This window comes from Chelonoidis abingdonii, chromosome 3 (assembly GCF_003597395.2).
Source record: "Chelonoidis abingdonii isolate Lonesome George chromosome 3, CheloAbing_2.0, whole genome shotgun sequence".
NCBI lineage: Eukaryota > Metazoa > Chordata > Testudines > Testudinidae > Chelonoidis > Chelonoidis abingdonii.
The window spans coordinates 107,753,083-107,773,360 of NC_133771.1; the positions used below are offsets into that span (position 1 = coordinate 107,753,083).

At 44.1% G+C, this 20,278-nt stretch overlaps 1 long non-coding RNA gene across 1 annotated transcript in view; it reads left to right on the forward strand.

Moving 5' to 3' along the window:
• The first annotated feature begins 319 nt into the window (after window positions 1-319).
• LOC116818950 (uncharacterized) overlaps window positions 320-20,278 on the forward strand; it is a 181,780-nt gene continuing 161,821 nt past the window's right edge. The window contains exon 1 of the long non-coding RNA XR_004372310.1: window positions 320-494. This is a non-coding gene — a long non-coding RNA (uncharacterized LOC116818950). The remainder of the gene's footprint in view (window positions 495-20,278) is intronic.

Consider the following 20,278-nt stretch of genomic DNA (forward strand, 5'->3'; position numbering starts at 1 on the left):
GGACGAGGAGATCTATGCACAGAGGTCTCCCCCATTATGGCTATGAGCATCACACTTCCTCACACTATTCTTTTAGAAGTGGTCTAACTGTGAAGATTAAAATACAAGGGTGGGGTATGTGAGAGAGAAGTGAGGGAAACCTAGTGGAGTGAGTGTGTTCAGTCTCCTGTGTGTGAGAGAGAGTGTACATGTTACCAGTGAAGTTAAAGACACAGGATAAGAGTGATATTTTTAGCATTCCTAGAAGAGTTTTTTTTTCAGCAGGAGCATCAGTCTGCAGAGTACACAACTTTCTTGAGATCAGTTAACTTCACCCACACCCAGCTCATCCACCTCTGGAGATTGTGAGAGAATAGAAGGATTTCCTGGAATAAATTTACTGAATGAGCATTGACCAAAATGTTAATAAATGACTGCAGGGCAGTTATTGAACATATATCAGCTGTTAAAGTCCTCGTCAGCCCTGTTCATTGTGCAGTAGGTCAATTATAAAGGTCAGTATACATTTGTGCTCTTTCTATGGAGGGGAGGGGACAGAGGTACAGTAAAGAGGAAGTTTCAGAGAGAGGTCTAGAATTCAAACAACATATGCTAGATTATGAAGTTAGCTGCAGCTAGTATTCCATCACTGCTGAAAGAAAATTTGTGGCTCTTCATATACCATAATATGAAAAACATGGAAGAGCGATATGGGTCTAGTGGACAGAGCACTAGACTGGGACCCAGCGGCCCAAAATTCTATTCCCAGCTCTCCCACCAGCCTGCTGGGTGATGTTAGGCTTAGAGATAAAGGGACTTGCTGTTTTTTCCCTCCATCCTTTGTTTTTCTTGTCTATCTAGACTATAAGATCTTTGGGGAGGAATTGTCACTTACTCTGTGTCAGTTAACACCCAGCACTGTGCTGTGCTAGTTCTGGTTGTGGTCTCTCAACACTAGTGCAGTAAAACCCCTAAATAATAATACACAACAGCACAGAGACTTGTTAACATTACTTCTTTTCCTCCAAAGAAAGAAGAGACCCCAATAAACTCTACCTCCTATAGGGTAATATTTATTTTTAAAATGTGAACAAAATCCTATCTAAAAAAGCAATAACATTTGGGGAAGTGGTCACTTCACTAATACATAATGATCTAACTAGTTTTATACCTGAATGATGTTCAATGGCAAATATATTGCATTTGCTATATGTCAGTGCATCTTGGCCCATTTTTTTCCCCAGAATAACTTCACAAGATGCTAAAAAGGCTTTTGATCAGCCAGAGTGGATCTATCTACCTGAAATATTGCAGCAATACAAACAATTTGTATTGTGACATGGTTTATTAACAAAAATTACTTTTCCCTTAAGAAAAACTATAGATGCTTTCGGAGGGCTCATAAAATGCCTTAAAAATACAAGTTCACTTTTAAACTTCAAACTGTCAAGGAATGCATCCTATCTGAGAAAAAGTACCATTGCTGTGTTTGGGGTGGGGGTGGGGAAATGATTTACAGAATACCCAAAGTATGGAATTAGTAAGAAACATATTAGAGTACAATTGAATTGTCAGGGAAGACTACAAAACTCTTCTCTTGAATATGTACTTTTGTGTAGTATCTTTCTAATTTGCAGATTTGAGGGTGCTTTTCAATTTTTTTCCCAAATGAGTTAGGAATCTAAAGCCTAATCTACATGGGAATTTTTGATATAACTTAAGGTGTGAATTTACACTGATACAGTTATCAATCTCTCTGGTGGGGAAATTCCTATTCTGGCTTTTAAATTATATCTCTTAGGAAATGGGGGAAAAGCCACTCTTACACTGGAATAAGAGTGCCTGTGCATTACGGTTATATCCATAATGATCTCATTATACCTGGAAAACTTTCCCATGTAAACAGGAGCCATGTCTCATTGAAAGTCAATGCGATTTAGGGTAAAACTTTCAAAAGCACTGAAGTGATTTAGGAGCCTAAGTCTTGGGTCACATTTACCCATATTCTGAATATATGGTACAAAAAAATTAGTTTCCCATATGTGTGGTGTTCACAATAATAGATTGCCCCAAGAAAGTAACAAAAGCAACCCAAAAGCTACTGTTGTCAAAAACTGAGCACTAAGGATAAGGTACTCCTTTGGCAGAGGGAAATCACAAGGCCCATATACTACTTAAGTAGGATTTAAGTTTGAAGTAAAAAATTATACTGGTCTGATTTAGTAATTGCATAGAATGGTCCAAATTCTGCTTTGTTACACTTGCACTATCCCCGCCAATTTCAGTGGGGTTGCATAATTCCTATTGATATCAATGGTTCAGGATGTCACACCATGAGTTAAATTTTTATCTATACATTTTGAAATTCTTATTGTCTCAGTGGTAGGCACTGGTACTAGTATGTGGGAAGCATCACTTCTTCTCCCTCCATACCTCCAAAGCAAAATTTGGTCATTATGCCTCCTGTCTGAAATTAATAAGCCAGGCATCTGTGGTTAAGTTTAGGAGGGACGTAAGTCAACGGAAAGGGTCTTGCAAAACCTAGGGTCAATTCTGGCGAGGCAAAACTTTTTGTGACTAAAGATCTGAATGGCTCAGATCGGTGATTATCAAAAATATATCTGACAAGATTGGGGGATGGTAAAATATCAGGGTTGGAAGGCCATCTAGTCCAACCCCCTGCTCAAAGCAGGGCTCATCCCCAGACAGATTTTTTCCCCCAGATTCTTAAATGGCCCCTTCAAGCATTGGGCTCACAACCCTGGGTTTAGCAGGCCAGTGCTCAAACCACTGAGCTATCCCTCCATCTGAAAGTAAGGGCCAAAACACTATAATTGACCTACAATAGGATAAAAAGATACCCACACAAGATATACATTGCTTAGAGTCTTGGCTACTGGATATATACCTGAAGCAGTATTTGAGTACCTATTTAATCCTGGTAGCCTCAATGCAGATTGATGTTACCATTCTGAATCTGTCCTGAGTATGGTGTAGTGGTGTATATTAGTATGTCCAGCTTGGCTCCTTGAAGTAATTGAAGCCAACCTCCAAAAACATGCAGTCAGTAGAATAGGAATCCACCCTAAAGCATATCTGAGTGCAACTGTCACTTAATGTATACATAATTAGAAATACTATAAATAAGATATAGGATTTACTTAGTCTCCCCTAACTTCAGTTGCAGCAGAAACCTTTACAGGTAGAATAAAATATTCCTGCATGACCCTATTAAGAGGGGGAGGGGGCTTTTAGGTGGTAATTTACATAATAAGCGCTTGAAAACCTTTGAAGAAGAAGTTCCAAGGGGCTGGCTCACTGGCCTTTGGAAATTTGAGGCTGGGTCCTGAACTTGTTTTTCACTCCCTGGCTAGCAGCACCTCCCATTTTTGATAGGATGTGGAAAGGAATGGGAGGTGCAGACTTTACAAGGCAAATAAAAGACTAGAAAAGAAGATAGGAAGAGAGACCTAGAGGTTACCTATTCTTTCCTCCCCTCCCCTCCAAAAAAACAACCAACAACCCCTTCCCCTCGTCAAACAAAGCAGTTTCCAAGGTCTGCAGGATTCATGATAAATTAGGATTCTTTAGAGTTTAATCCTTTCTGGTTCTCAATATTCCATTCCTAGCCACACAGTAGTGATTTATATTTCCATGAAGAATAGTAAAAGTGATCTGGTAAATGCATTATCTGCTTCGGGGAGAAACCCATGAGATAGACTCCTCTTCTGTTTCATTACACTAGAGTTTTGTCCACCCTCTAATTTTGTCTTCACTTCGTTAAGAATAGACATCATTCATATATGTAAAGCAGAATTAAAATTGTATTGCTAACTACTTTCACTTGTCTTAGCATAGTCCCATACTAAGATTACCATCTTCAAACAGAGATGTTAAAACCTGATACTGTCTAATAACTTCCTTTCTGTCAAGTATCATGTTCCCAGTGATCACTAATTGAACATAGCATGGGTACAGCATCAAACATCCGAATAACAGATAGGGCTGCAAATTAGCCGATGGAGTTACACAATAACGCTATCACAGCTGTCCCCATGCACACTAGCTTTGAAACAGCAAATGTCAAATTTACGACTGTGGACCTGGATACATTTTAAGCTCAGGGTGTGAAGGAAAGCACAGTTAATGAAAATGTTAGATGTATTTTTGAAAAGAAGAAGACTCTTCATAGTCATGATAGCAACTAACTTCCATTAAAACTCTGTTTTAGCAATCCTACAACTTTGGCTTGGAAAAATGTGTTTATCCTGAAAACTACCAGACTTCTGAAAGTAAAGAAGAATGTTTCTGCAAAGTCTAATGAAAATGTATCAATGTCTTTGAGTTGGGTCACTACAAAAAAAAATTACTTCCATTCTGAATTCTGTCTAACATTTCTTTGGGTGCTCCTGCCCCCCCAAAGCCCCCAAACACAAAAAAACCCAGCTTGTGTGAATTTCCCCTTGGTTCTAAGGATATGAGAGTGGATGTCCCTTCTAAAGAAAGATATTTCTCAGCTTACCTGTGATGAAGCTGATTCTGTACCCCAGGTGAAGAGAATGCATTACATCATATGATAGATGATCATGTGATTAAACCCAGCCTCTGGCAATGGAAAAACAGAAGTGTGTGGACAGCCAGAAGGGGGCTGGATATGAGAGAGTCTTCTGCAGTAGCCCCTGAGGAAGGGAGACATAGCTGGGTAGAAAGTCCTGGCTCAGGCTAGAGGTTTTGTTTTGCCTTTTGGGAAGTGGCAAAAGGCAGGCCAGACCTTGTGTCTTCTCCAGTGACTCAGAACAGGAAGAGACTGTATCACAGGAAGGAGGGTGTTTGAATTTTATGTTGATGAAAGCAGACCTCCAGAAGGGCTATTATTGGACTTGTGTAAGGGTGTTGGTGGTGGTTGTTGTTGTTCTTGTTTGGTTTTTTTTCAATCATTGAGGAACCAAGAAGGGAAATTGAGGTATGATACTTCTGAGCCATTTTGGGGAACACAGGCAGTGGCCAACCCTGTTAGAGCATGGAATACAGGCGAGAAAGCTTTGAAAAGTTACAAAGTAGCGAAAAGACAGGGGTGGGGTGCGGGAGAAAACATATTTATTCTGTTTGTATTCATGAGAGAAAAAAGTGGTAGAGAAGAACAAACAGAAATTAAAAATATAAAATTACAAATTTTTTTGGATTTATTTTTATTTTCAATTAAGAGCTTTTAGTGACAATTATAAGTTTGAAACCAGCCGTTTTTCAGTAGGAAGGGAAAAAACTTCAGGCAAAATTTTTTTGAATAGTTCTACAATGAAGCTTAACCCTGAAGCATTGAAAACATGAGTATTTTAAAGCTAAAAGAGAGATCAAAATTACTCTTATAATGAGACTGGTGTTGTAGCCTTCATGGAGGGGTGGTACCTCTCCATAGTTATGTCTCACAAACCTAGACAGGCAGGAGTGTTAACCAGGGCTTACATTTCCAAAAACACATGCCTCTACTACTGCTAATAAAGCAAGAGTGCTATTAGCTGTCAACTACAAAAGAACCTGTATGTTTTAGAGCTGTAACCAACCTATAGTGAGTATCAGACTCAAACAGATACCTTACTGGGATCTATCCAGCTCCCATTGAAGTAAAAGCCAAAAATGTTGTCTGTTGATATCAACAGTATCAGAATTGGTCCAAAAACTACTCACAAAGGAGAAGGGGAAATGTTGCATATCTGTTTTCTTTAAATATAGTCAGCACATGAGTTTTCAAGGAGATTTTTCTATAAGGAAACTTACTAAACTGAGTTTCAGTGACTTACTAAAGGTTACATAGGAAGTCTAGACTAGAGGAAGGAAATAACCTGGGCCCTCTGAAACAACAGACCCACATCTCATCCAATAGACTTCTGTGCCTTCCTGCAAATTGTTTCAAAATATCTGTGCTTAGGCCAATTATGTTGATTTCCTACCTCTGAAAGTAACTTTAAATCATTTAAAAGAAAAAGTATTATATATGTGCAAAGCATGGTTTTCTCTCCTCCCCCATCCCATCTAAAAAAATCTCTTTTGAATAGAGGCCATTACCATAATACATAATAAGCACCTAACTAAGATTGCATTTTGCTGATTTGTCTCAGCAGGAGAGTAGGATTAATGTTGCTTTAATGATTCAATGCCTTGCTTTTAAATGATGTGACAGATAAGTGCACTGTTATCGTTTAGTAACCTCCACTGTTTTCTTTTAAATGAAGCTTTTTGGCTTTGGAATAATACTGTGAAGATACCGATGGTTCCTTCTGGCCTTAAAGTCTGAGATACTTTACTGAGCATGGTAAATTCATACAGATTTTTAACAAACAATACAAGTGTTTGTTACTGTAGTGGTGGGTAGGAGGCTTTGCACATCTGGGGCAGAAAAGAGGAATAATGGTTGTTGGAACAGCTACACTGCCTAGAATCAAGGATGGTAGTTACAATTTGCAGGAGGGTGGAAGGGGAATCTCTGATACATACTTCAGCTACTGCCATTGCATCTGGCCATACTGGACACTAAATCCAGCTTCCAGTAATATAATGCAACGCTGCATCCCCTGAGTGAGGTGTCAGAGGAGTTTCTTTGCATGTCTACTCCAGTTGTCGGCTGCAAAAAGTTTTTAACATACATACAATCTGTTTCCCCCCGACCCCCCCAAAGGTACTTTAAAATTACCACAAGATGTCAGTGTGTCAGAACATTGCTATGTTTGCACTGCAGATAATTGTTAGCTAATGATTCATTTAACATTGTCAAAACTTCAGCAATGTAATATGGTTGATCTGCAAGGTTGAAAATCAGCAGTGATGCTATGTTATTAAGGCACAATGCCACCGAAACAATGAGCTATACAAGGGAATACGAGAACCTACAGTAATTAAAGACAGGACTGGCCCTTCAGAAAGGATTTTTAAAACTGATAGTTGCCCATTAAAGGACTGAGGACAGTTGCTCTAGTAACACTCAAATTTTGTGATGCATGATGAAAATGATTAGAAGGTCAAATTTCCCATTCCTAATACAATAAATTAGGATCCTACAGGACATGGATCGAATTCAGCTAAAATGCAGCTTCAAGTCAGTACATTTAAAAAAAACAAAAAACTTTACTCTTGTGTAAATGAACCTTGCAATGTTTTAGTATTCAGTGGGTGTTCCAAATGAACACAACTTACATAGTGAGAGGATAGAAGTAGGGGAAGCAACACAGGAGGGTACAAGATAAAACAAGTCTCTTTAATTTATGTCCCAAACATCTTCAATGCTTTCAGGGCCAAAGTGAGCCCTAGACTAAGGTGGTACTAATTCCAATGAGCCAAATTCATACCTAGTATAACTGTTGAAATTGCTACATCTTCTTGATTCTAATAAATTCAGTTTTAGGCCTGGTTATGATTGTAGAGAGAGGTAGTACTTGCAAGCTATGGGAAGTAACTAGAAGATGTGGAGCCATATCTGCTCCTCTGATGTAGTTTGCAATGTGGGTGTCCTCTTGGATTCTCTCTTCTCTTTCAGTTGCCCAGATAGCAGTGATCAAGAGTGGTGGTGGGGCTTTTTTGGGGGGAGGAATGGGGAAAGAGGGGAATTGTTTGTTTGTTTTTTAATTGCTCATGGTTAGGAGGTTGCAATCCATTCTTTCATGCTTGGACCTGACTGCAGCTACCCATGCTTGTACTGCTTTGCAATGGGACTGCTGCAACACTCTTTACACAGGGCTATGCCTGAAAATGAGTTGAACTTCAGCTGGTCCAGAATGTGGATGCTTGGTAAGTCAGACTTCTCACAGAGAGCATATTTTGCCTGTGCTCCAGTCAGCGCTGGCTGCCAATGTTTTTCTATGTGATGTATAAGATATTGTGCCCTAAATGGCTTGGGTCCTGGCAATTTCAGAGTCCATCTCTTTTCCCTCTGATGCTGTAGTAAGTGTGATTAACTGATGCATGTGAATTCACAGCCCCCCTGTTTAAACAGGAGGGAGGCTAACAGCAGTGCATTTTCAGTGTAAATGTCCATTACCTCTGCCTACTCTAGCTCTTTGCATTTTACCTATCATTGTTGTGTCTAAGACCTGGTCCGCCCTAGGAAATTAGGTTGGTATAATTTCATCATTGAGAGATATGAAAAATCCACACCCTTGAGTGACTCAGTTAAACCAACCTAATCCCTGGTGTAGACAGCACCAGCTCAGTAGGAGACTTCTTCCATTGATCTAGTACTGTCTATGCCGGTGGCTAGGTTGGCTTAACTACGTCTCTCAGATGTGTGGATTTTTTTCCACACCTCTGAGAGAGGTAGCTATGCCAATATGACTTTTCATTATAGACCAGCCCTTAGTATGCATCCAACCCTGGTTTGACAGAGCCTAGATCTGTTAATTTCCAGAAGCTAGCCGCAAAGCTTATCTCTTTTCCCTGAGGGGTGGGTTTATGCAGAGAGTTCAGATCTTTTGGTGAATCTTGATTTGTTTGGTGTATGAGCTATTGTATTTTTATAAATGAATTCACCTAGAGTACCAGATAAGGGCCTTTAATAAACAAATGCTAGGGATGAATGATCCCACTGACTGCAAAAGGAGTTGGACATATTTAGTCCAGAGATAAATTCCATCCCCGTGGAATATCAAGTTGGGGTAGGCTACCCCTTCTTTGGACCTCGCTGAATACTACGGTCTCCCGTTTATACTGAGGTCACTTGACACTGTTCTGGCACATCAGTGCCAAGGACCCATAGTGTAAGTGAGAGTTGGACTCTAACTTGATAAGTTACATTTATTCCTGACATACAGCTTACATCTCCATTTATATAGTCACTGAACTTGAACCAGACTTTCTTGTGTTAGAGCAACAGTAACTCTGTTAAGCTACTGCAGAAGTTGTTTTATTTTAATTGATTCTAAATGGATTTCACATTTAAATTTCATTATATTTGGATTTACTCTTCAATTAAAAGAAGGAAAATATCAAGGAGAAATACCCCATAATCAGAATGGCTTGTTCACCATCAAGCATTTGGCATTGCTTAGTTGTAATCTCAGTAACTGTTCACTTGCTTTACCACAGACTAGTTTAAAACCTTCACTGGCTATTACATGCCCTCCCTGCTGGAAATTGTATCATGATTATTATGTGATGCCAACCCCTAGAAACCAGCAGGAAAGGCAAGTTTGCTATATGCACATAGAATCATAGAATATCAGGGTTGGAAGGGACCTCAGGAGGTCATCTAGTCCAACCCCCTGCTCAAAGCAGGACCAATCCCCAACTAAATCATCCCAGCCAGGGCTTTGTCAAGCCTGACCTTAAAAACCTCTAAGGAAGGTGATTCCACCACCTCTCTAGTTAACCCATTCCAGTGTTTCATCACCCTCCTAGTGAAAAAGTTTTTTCTAATATCCAACCTAAACCTCCCCCACTGCAACTTGAGACCATTGCTCCTTGTTGTGCCATATAGCCATTAGATCGGAACAACCAAGCATCTGTTGGACCTGTTACCAATTGATTAATCTGGTCAGCAGCTGATGGGGTTCTATTTTAAGATCACTTTGTATGGTGGACTTTTCAGAAAAGTCCTCCTGGTGTGGTTGTTTATCATGTGCAAAGGCTCCCCAAAACCCTTCACCCTTTCTGGCTCACAGCCCTCTGTCCAGAGTCTATATGGCCTTTGCTAGTTGCTATCAGGGCCCTACAAAATCCCTTCACTCTCTGGGTTACAGGGGTCTAAGCCACCACTTCATGGTGGCCCTACTGAGGTATAGGTAGGGGAGCCCATATCCTCTCTCTGTCATGAGATCTAGGCCTGATACTCTAGTCTAAACCAGTGTTCCTTAATGTTTTCATGTTGGTGATCCCCTTCTTTTGAAGTTAAACATTTTTGACACTGCTCCATGTTTTGTTTTATAGTAAATGTATCCTTCCAGATGATATCATGGTATCACCCTCTCACACTTAGGATACTCTCTGTGGCAGGGGACTCCAGGTATTAAGAAGAGATAGTTAATATTAATGAGGGACTTGATAATTAGATATCTGGATAGTTGAGATTGTGATGACCAAAAGAACCAGATGGTGAATTGCCTGCTGGGTACAAAGGTTGGGAATCTTTCAAAACATCTAGATAAATTCATATGCAGTGCTGAGGAGGAGTTGGCAGTTTTGATACATGTAATTACCAGTGACATAAGCAAAGGCAGAAGACAGGTCCTGGAGGCCAAATGTAGGCTGCTAGGTAAGACATTAAAGTCCAGGACCTCCAAGGAAGCATTCTCCGAAATGCTTCCAGTTTTATGCTCAGGACCAGTTAGATGGGCAGAACTGCAGAGTCCCAATCATGAATGAGACAATGGTTTTGTGGGGGAAGGATTTAGGTTTATTAGAAACAAAGGAACCTTTCGGGAAAAGAGGAGTCTATACAGGAAGGATGGGTTTAACCTAAAGCAAAACAGAAGCAGATTGTTGGCATGTAAAATTAAAAATAATCATGGAGTTTTAAACTAAGGGCTGAGAGAAAGCTGACAGGTGCAGAGGAGCACACAGTTTGGACAGATGCATCCCTTTGGGGAGGATTTATTCAAGGGGATACTCTATAAATTTCTATCATCTCCTCTTTACTAGGATATAAAGTACAGGTAGGAACTGAAGAGAAACAGTCAAACAAAGAATCCCATTCAATTATATCACATGAAGGCAGACAACTAAGTATTGACACATGTTATGAGTACTTGTATACAAATGCTAGAAATCTAAATATGAAGATGGGTGAACTTCACTGCGTTGTATTAAATGAGGATGTCCCTATAATAAGCACCCCAAACTTGGTGGAATTATGATAATCAGTGGAACATGGCAATACCAAGATATAAAATATAGGAATGACAGAGTAGGTCGAGGAGTGGCACAATGTGGCAGAAAGCAGAGTCAAATATAGTAAAAATCTTAAATGACTCAAACTGTACCATAGAATATGTATGGATAGAAATGCCATGCTTTAATAAGAATGTATCAGTAAGAATATAATACCTACCACTGACCAGGATGGTGACAGTTATGGTGAAATATTTAAAGATTTGAGAGTTATAAAAATAGAAACCCCAATAATAATGGGAGATTTCAACTATCCCCATATTGACTGGGAACATGTCACCTCAGAATGGGATGCTGAGAGAATTTCTAGACACCATTATCAATTGCTTCTTAAAGCAGCTAGTCCTTGAACAAGAAGGCGAGAGGCAATTCTTGATTTAGTCCAGTGGTTCTCAGCCAAGGGTACATGTACGCCTGGAGGTATGCGAAGATCTTCCATGGGGGTACGTCAACTCATCTAGATATTTGCCTAGTTTTATAACCGTCTACATAGAAAGCACTAGTGAAGTGAGTACAAACTAAAATTTCATACAGACAATGACTTGTTTATACTGCTCTATATGATATATGCTTACATGCAAGTACAATATTTATATTCCAATTGATTTATTTTATAATTATATGGTAAAAATGAGAAAGCAGCACTTTTTCAGTAATTGTGTGCTGGGACACTTTTTGTCTGATTTTTGTAAGCAAGTAGTTTTTAAGTGAGTTGAAACTTGAGGTACACAAGACAAATCAGCCTTCTGAAAGGGTTACAGTATCCTGGAAAGGTTTAGAACTAGTGGAGTAGATGACTGAAATCACCCTGACATGTGAAAGGATTCTTTTGTGTCTTCTTGTCTGGAAAGGCTGAGAGCCACTGGTAGTCCTACATGAAGCACAGAATCTGGTCCCAGAAGTGAATATAGCTGAAGCACTCAGAAATAGTGACCATAATGTAATTAAATTTTATTTAATTTAGGGTGGAAAATAAGATGGTTACTCACCTTTGTAACTGTTGTTCTTCGAGATGTGTTGCTCATATCCATTCCAGTTAGGTGTGCGCGCGCCGCATGCACGTTCGTTGGAAGATTTTTACCCTAGCAACACTCGGTGGGTCGGCTGAGCACCCCCTGGAGTGGCGCTGCTCCATGGCACCGGAGTGATATACCCCCTGCTCATCCAACCGCCTCCTGGCGCAGTTTCGCTTCTTGCCGGCTACTCCGACAAGTGGGGAAGGAGGGCAGGTTTTGGAATGTATACGAGCAACACATCTTCGAAGAACACAGTTACAAACTGGTTAGTACTGTCTTTTCTTTCTTCGAGTGCTTGGCTGCTATTCCATTCCAATTAGGTGCATTCCAAGAACCTTACCTATGGTCGGTGATGGTCGGAGTGAGATGTGGCAGAAATGCAAAAACTGCTCAGTCCAAAGGCTGCCATAATATCTCTGACTGTTGACCAGAGCATCAATTGCGACAGCAAAGGTGTGGACCGACGGACCAGGTAGCTGTTGCGACATTTATCTCCTGGATAGACACAGACGGGAGGCAGGCGGCAGATGAAGGCCTGGACCCCTGGATAGAATGGCGCCAGAGTGATTGTGTTGGGGAAATATCAGAGCCAACACTCAGAACCAAATGGGGATGCACTCCCGTCACCCGAAGATGAGATGCCTCCGTGAGAGAAACAGGTAGGGCTATTTCATCTCGGTCTGCCACCGCCGCCAAAAGTTGGCGGCGCATTTCTACTAAATGTTCTTAGTCCGCCTCAATATTAAAATGCGAGGCACTCTACGGACGTCCAGGGAGAGCAATGTTAGCTCCCGTCGCATTTGAGTTGTGCTTCGGGAAGTAAGTACTGGCGAGAACGATGTCCCCTGTTAACATGAAGTGCCCAAAACCACCTTAGGGAAGGTAAGCGTGTTGCCAGGCACCTGTCTTCGGTCCGCAACTGCATCCTGTTTGTCCTTGTTGGAACACAAGCTATACGGATGGATCCAATCGTAAGAAACCCTAAGCTCACAGAGACTCGTCTGGTCCGCATGTAATGGCTACGAGGAAAGCTGTCTGTCCAAGGCAGGGAATCGAGTACGCGAGCAGGTTTTCTATATGGCTCAAATGGGGAGACATAAGTCTTGGTAAAACCAGGTTGATCGGTCCAGGCTCGGGGCTGGGCGGTTACTTTGAGGGACGAAATATTAAGTGCTCCAAGACCCTTGAGTGAACCTCGAAACCATAGTTAGTTGTGTGAGAACACGGAAAATGACCACCTTCGACCTGGTCGGAGGTTAGAGATGAGCTGCCAAGTGTACCTCATGATGATACTTGCTAGCCACTACTGTTTGAGAGACCAGAGATAGTCCAAAATATATGGGTGGATCGAAGCACCTCCAGTGGGAAGTAAGATTAAGCGGTGTCGCGACCAGCAGGGAGAACCGGCTTCTCACTTGGCCACGATACGTTGACCGATGGAACTTTCTGCTTACCCAGAGAGACTTGTGTTACTGTACCCGATTCAGAGCAACGATAACTCTGGGACCTGGTTTAGCCACACAACAGCCATGCTGTGCGGTGAAAGACCTGCAGTCCAATTCAAAGGTGGACGAAGCCTTGCCTATGTGTCCTGGTGGGTACTGAAGTCTGTAACGGTGGTCCGGTAGCACTAGTAGCAGGGGTAAATTGGGTTGGCTATCGACAGGTCAAGTCCACGTGTACGTACCTAGTACTGCCTGGGCCACTCTGGAGTCATCGTAATGCGATCATGATGAGTGTGGCTCTGTCCTGCCGAAGTTCTAGCAGTTACCTTTGTGAACATGTGGATTACATTTTAGATGTAGAAGGCATAAAAGGAGTCCTGACTCTTTCCATGGCATCAGGAAAGTGTTACCTCAAGATCGATTCCCTAGGAAGAGACCTTTGGAAGCGCTGTGCAGAACATTCTGGCATTTCCTGTATCTCGCGAGGAAGTTTGAACAGGTTACTATATGGGCGGAAATCCCCACTTCTGGAAAACAGAATGCATATGTGTCGGGCGGAGTCGACCCACTCGTGCGACAGGAAAGACCTGCTGAGTTGTAATCTGCCAGAGTTCGTTCTGAATGCCTGGATGAAGGTACGGCTATACGAGATATATAGGGTGCTATGCAAAAAGTGCCCCGAGTTGTAATGGGCCTCCTGATCAAAGGGGTGAGGACCGTGTCCCCCCTCTGTTTTTATGTAGTATGATTGTCCTTTGTTTTGTCTGTAATACTGAGACGCAAACGGATCTCGCAACTGTGCTGGAACGCCTTGGCATGCCAGGCGGACTGCTCTTTCAGTTCTCAGACATTTTATGTGTGTAATGCCAGCTCCTTGTAAGCCAATCCAGTGAATGTTACGATAAGGTGACCGAGGTGAGCACCCAAGCCGAGAGATGACGCGTCCGTCAGGGACACTGAGGGTTGGGGCGGGTGGAACGGCATCCCTGCACACACCAGGGAGGGAGTTAGCCACCATTCTAGGGAGCCTAGGGTGCTCGGGGGAATGGTGACTATCATGTCTATTAGGTCCCTGCCCGGTCGGTATACCGAGTTGAGCCAAACTTGGAGAGGACGGAGGCGGAGCCTGGCGTGTTTGGTTAAAAACGTGCAGGCAGCCATGTGACCCAGGAGACCGAGACAAGTGCAAGCCAAGGTTGTCGGGAAATTTTGTAGACCTCGGATGATTGTTGCCATTGCCTGAAACCACGGCTGTGGTAAGCAGGCTCTGGTTAGATTGGAGTCCAGGATAACTCCTATGAAGTCTAACCTCTGCGTGGGAACCAGAGTGGATTTTTCTATATTGATCATCAGGCCTAGATGTGTGAATAGGTCCTTGACGATGCCCACATGCTGAGTGACTTGTATCTCGGAGGCCCCTCGGATGAGCCAATCGTCCAGATACAGAAAAACGTATATCCGACGTTGGCAGAGGTAGGCGGCGACTACAGCCATACACTTTGTAAATACCCTTGGGGCTGTAGAAAGGCCAAATGGAAGGACCGTAAACTGGAAGTGCTGACGGTTGGCTACAAAGCGGAGGTATCTCCTGTGTGGAGGAAAGATGGCGATGTGAAAGTACGTGTCCTTCATATCGAGGGCAGCATACCAGTCTCCAGGATCCAAGGATGGGATAATGGTCCCTAGGGATACCATGGGCAACTTCAACTTTATCATAAACTGGTTGAGTCCTCGCAGGTCTAGGATAGGTCTGAGACCTCCCTTCAACTTGGGGATTAGGAAATAATGGGAGTAAAACCCCTTGCCCCTTTCGTCCATCGGTACCTCCTCTATAGCTCCTATGGCAAGGAGCATGTGCACCTCTTGTAAGAAGAATTGCTCGTGAAAGGAGTCCCTGAAGAGGGACAGGGTTGGAAGGTGGGAGGGCGGGGTTGAAATAAATTGGAGATGGTACCCATACTCCACTGTGCGTATGACCCAGCGATCTGAAGTTAACTGGGACCACACTGGGAGGAAGTAGGAGAGACGCCTGGAGAAGGGAGGAGAGGGATCCTGGCCTGTAACTGGTACGCCGCCCTCGGGCACACCTGCAAAAGTTCATCTTTGGTCCCGGTGGTGGTTTCGAGGGACCTTGATTTTTGGCCCCCTTGGGGTCCTGACGGTCATCTGCGACCACCTCTGCCACGCCGCCTGCCATAGTCCTGTCTTTGTCTAGGCACAGAGTATGGGCAGTGAGGCTGGGGATGGAAACCCCTGCGTTGGGTCACCGGCGTATGCATGCCGAGAGAGCGCATTATGACCCTGTTGTCCTTCAGGCTTTGCAGCCTGGGGTCGGTCTTTTCCAAGAAGGGGCCTTTACCATCAAATGGCAAGTCTTGAATGGTATACTGAAGCTCCGGTGGGAGGTTTGAAACCTGAAGCCATGAGATGCGCCTCATGGCAACACCTGAGGCCAGGGTCCTGGCTGCTGCGTCTGCTGCATCCAACAAGGCCTGGAGGGAAGTTCTGGCCACCTTTTTCCCTTCCTCCAAGAGGGCAGCGAGCTCTTGGCGGGAGTCTTGAGGGAGAAGCTCCGTAAACTTAGCCACCACCACCCAGGTGCTATAATTATAGCGGCTAAGCAAGGCTTGTTGATTTGCCACCCAGAGCTGTAGGGCCCCTGCCGAGTACACCTTGCGGCCGAGTAGGTCCATTCGCCTAGCCTTCTTCGATTTCGGGGCTGGCGCCTGCTGGCCATGCCGTTCCCTCTCATTAACGAACTGGACGACTAGTGAGGAGGGAGGAGGATGGACATACAAGTACTTGTACCTTTTAGAGGGCACCATATATTTACGCTCGACTCCCCTGGCCACAGGAGGGATAGAGGCTGGGGACTGCCATATAGTATCGGCATTCACCTGGATGGTCCAAATAAACGGTAGGGCCACTCTAGTGGGGGCATCCGCCGATAGAATGTCCACTACCAGGTCCTCTATCTCTGGGACCTCCTCCACCTGGAGGTTCATACTGAGTACTACCCTCCTTAGGAGGTCCTGATGGGCTCTCAGGTTGATTGGAGGAGGGCCCGAGGAGGATGTTCCTGCCACCGCCTCATCTGGAGAAGAGGAAGAGGAGATGCCAGCGACAAGCGGGTCCTGGGTAGCCTGTTGCTCTTGGGCAATCTCCTGCTCCAGAGGAACCTGAGAGTCCGGTGGGTGAACTGGGGCTTCCTCCGCAGCAGTCGGAGGGGGATGGCTAACCATCGCCTCTGGCACTCGGTGCTTTGATGAGACAGAGCAGGACGGAACTGCTGGTACGCCTTGGGCCTGGTGGTACACCCAAGGTGTCCAGAAAGACCACTGATGGGGTCCTTGGGCCTGGGCCTGGGCCTCTTGGAAGACTCTGGTGGGCACATCAGAATCACAGTCCTGAGCATAAGAGCTGTCCGCATGGAATGACACTGATGCGTGTCTGGATGGCCATGGAGGTGCTGAAAAGCCCTGGGCAGAGTCTCTGTCTCTAGCAGACCTTGCCCTACTCAGCACCGGGAGCGGTACCGGGAGGCATACAGGTACTGGGAACGAGATCGAGACCTGCGACCGGAGCGTTGCCGGGAGGTCGACCAAGATCTCGAGGCTTGACGTTGGGAGTGGCTACAGGAGTCACGGTACCTGGAGCAGTGCCGGGAGCTGGAACGGTGCCAAGAGTAGCAGGCCGGCGAACGGGATACCGACCGGTGCCGCAAGTGCGCCCGGTACCAAGGAGGAGAACAGTACCGGCACTGCGAGCAGCTTCGGGAGCGGGAGCGCCGACAGGACCTGGAATGTCTGCAGGACCGTGATCGTGAACGGTGCCGCTCTGCTGTGCTGACAGAGGATGGTCTTATCAAAGCAGGCTTGCCAATAGACTGTATTACCCGCACCGGCGGTGCCAGGGGTTGAGGTAGCGTCAACTCTGTCATGGCAATCAGATCCGTCGCCGTTGAGAATGTCTCCGACGTGGATGGAATAGTAAGCTCAACCACGGCTTGCGCCAGGGAGCTGACAGGCACTGGACTCGACGGCCTTAATGGGACCAGAATTGATGGTGCCGATGATGTTGGTGCCGCGGCAGGTGTTGGTGCCGGGCGATCTGACTTAGACGAGCTCTCTGGCTGCGGTGCAGGTGGCACGGAAGCAGCAGGAGTCTTAGGCTTTCTCAACCTTGGGGAGAGGGAGCAGTGCCGAGTTGACTTCGGTGCCAGCGATGACTGGTGCTGAGAGGCCTTGGCAGTACCGGCGCAGTCCGGTGCCAAGGAGGTGCTTCTGCCTGCCGATTGACCACAGCTCGGTGCCGAAGGCGGAGGGGTAAGAGCCACCTCCATGAGGAGCTGCTTCAGCCGAAAGTCCCGTTCCTTTTTTGTTCTCGGCTTAAAAGCCTTGCAAATGTGACACTTATCTGTCAGGTGAGATTCCCCGAGGCACTTAAGGCAGGAGTCGTGTGGATCTCCTGTCAGCATCGGCTTATGACAGGCCGAGCACAGTTTGAAACCCGGTGAACCAGGCATGGGCCCCGGCACTGCGTGCGGGGAAGGGGCTAATCCCCAAACCCCTCTTAACTATACACTAACTATAAACAATAAAAATTAACTGTAACTATATAACTTTGAACTATATACACAACAAAATAACTAGAGAACTACGAGTAGCTAGGGAGGTGGAGGTCAGTAAAACCGCACTCCACTGTTCCAACAACCGACACGGGCGGTAAGAAGGAACTGAGGGGCAGTTGGGTCGGCAGGGGTATATATCCGGTGCCATGGTGGTGCCACTCCAGGGGGCACCCAGCCGACACACCGAGTGTTGCTAGGGTAAAAATCTTCCGACAAACGTGCACGTGGCGCGCACACACCTAACTGGAATGGATATGAGCAAGCACTCGAAGAAGAAACCAAAGAAACCTACCACGTTAGCAAAAAGGGGGAAGCTAGTAAAACAGAAATTAAAAGGAACAGTCACGCATGAAATTCCTGCGAGCTGCATGAAAACTAATTAAAAACACCATAATAGGCACAAACTAAATATAGACCCCAAATTAAAACAAAACAAAATAGTGAAGATACCAAAAAAAAAGGCCGCCATGGCTAAATAGAGTAAAGAAGGGGTTAGAGGCAAAAAGGCAGCCTTTAAAAATTGGAAGTCCAATTCTATGAAGGAAAATAGAGCATAAACTCTGGCAAGTCAAGTGCAGAAGTATAACAATGGAAGCCAAAAAAAAATTTGAAGAGAAACTAGCAAAAGAGACAAAAACAAACTTTTTTTTTTCAATACATCAGAAGCAGGAAACCTGCCAAACAGTCAGTGGGGCCACTGGATGATCAAGGTGCTAAAGATCATTCAGAGAAAACAAGGCCGTATCAGAGAAGATACATGAGTTCTTTGCATTGGTCTTCATTACACAGGATATGAGAGATTCCCACACCAGACCAGAGCCATTCTTTTAAGGTGACAAATTTGAAGAAATGTCCCTGACTGCAGTGCCAGTAGAGGAGGCTTTGGAACAAATTAAACAGTAATAATTCACCAGGACCAAGAGTTCTGAAGGAACTCAAATATTAAATTGTATAACTACTAACTGTGGTATGTAACTTACTACTTACATCAGACTCTATACCAGCTGACTGGAGGATAGCTACAAAAGTGCCATTTCTTTAAAGGCTCCAGAGGCATATACAGAAAAGTAAAGGATCCTGGCATATACAGAAAAGTAACCCTAACTTCAGTACCAGGCCAATAGGCTGAAACTATAGTAAAGAACAGGATGATCAGATACATAGATAAACACAGTTTGTTGGGGAAGAGTCAACATGGTTTTTATAAAGTGAAATCATGCCTCACCAATCTATTAACATTATTTGAGAGTGTCAAAAATTCTACAGGCAAGGGTGAGCCAGTTGATACAGTGTATTTAGACTTTAAGAAAATCTTTGACAAAGTCCTACACCAAGACTCTTAAGCAAAGTAAGCTGTCATGGGATAAGAGGGAAGGTCCTCTCCTGGATCAGTAACTGGTTAAAAGATAGGAAACAAAGAGTAGGAGTAAATAGTCAGTTTTCACAGTGGAGAAAGGTAAATAGTGGGCTTCCCAAGGATCTGATCTGGGACCAGTACTTTCAACATATTCATAAATGAGCTAGAAAAGGGAGTAAACAGTGAGGTAGCAAAGTCTGCAGATGATATAAAATGACTCAAGATAATTAAGTCAAAAACTGACTGTGAACAGTTACAAAATCTCACATCTGCCATTTTCTTGCCCAACCACCCAATTTTGTAATTCAGTACTGATGATTACATATTCATGCACTTTGGAAAACATCCCAACTATATATACAAAATCATGGGGTCTAAATTAGCTGTTACCGCTCAAGAGATCTTGGTGTCATTGTGGACAGTTCTCTGAAAACATCTGTTCAATGTGCAGCAGCACATTGCAGAGAATCATGCTTGCAGAGAATCATGCTGTAGATGCTTCTGGTCCAAAAAATGTAGATACTCTCCAAATCAGTGGTAATTTCTGAAAATATTAGTCTTAAACTCACTGAGACAGATTCAGCCCTGCTCAGGTTTACCTCTGTCACTGCTTACACTAGGAATAAATTTGGATCTCTGTTTCCCTAGCTGTAAAATGGGAACATTTAAACTTGCAACTTACTTTCACCCCTGCCCCCATGAAATAACTCACAGGACTTACCAGTATGGCCGGAGTCCTGGGGGGGAGTGGTGGCCTCATCCAGAAGAGGCGAGGCCTCAAGATTTAAAGGCTCTGGGACATCAGCTGTGGCTGGGAGTCCCAGGGCCTTTAAATCACCCAGGGGGCTCCCAACTGCAGAGGTGGCTGGTAGCCCCCGGGGCGAACTAAAGGGCCCGAGGCTTCAGCTGCCGAGGAGCTCCAGGAGGGCAGAGATCCCAAAGTGGTTGTGTGTTCTATAATTAGATTTCATCAGTCCAG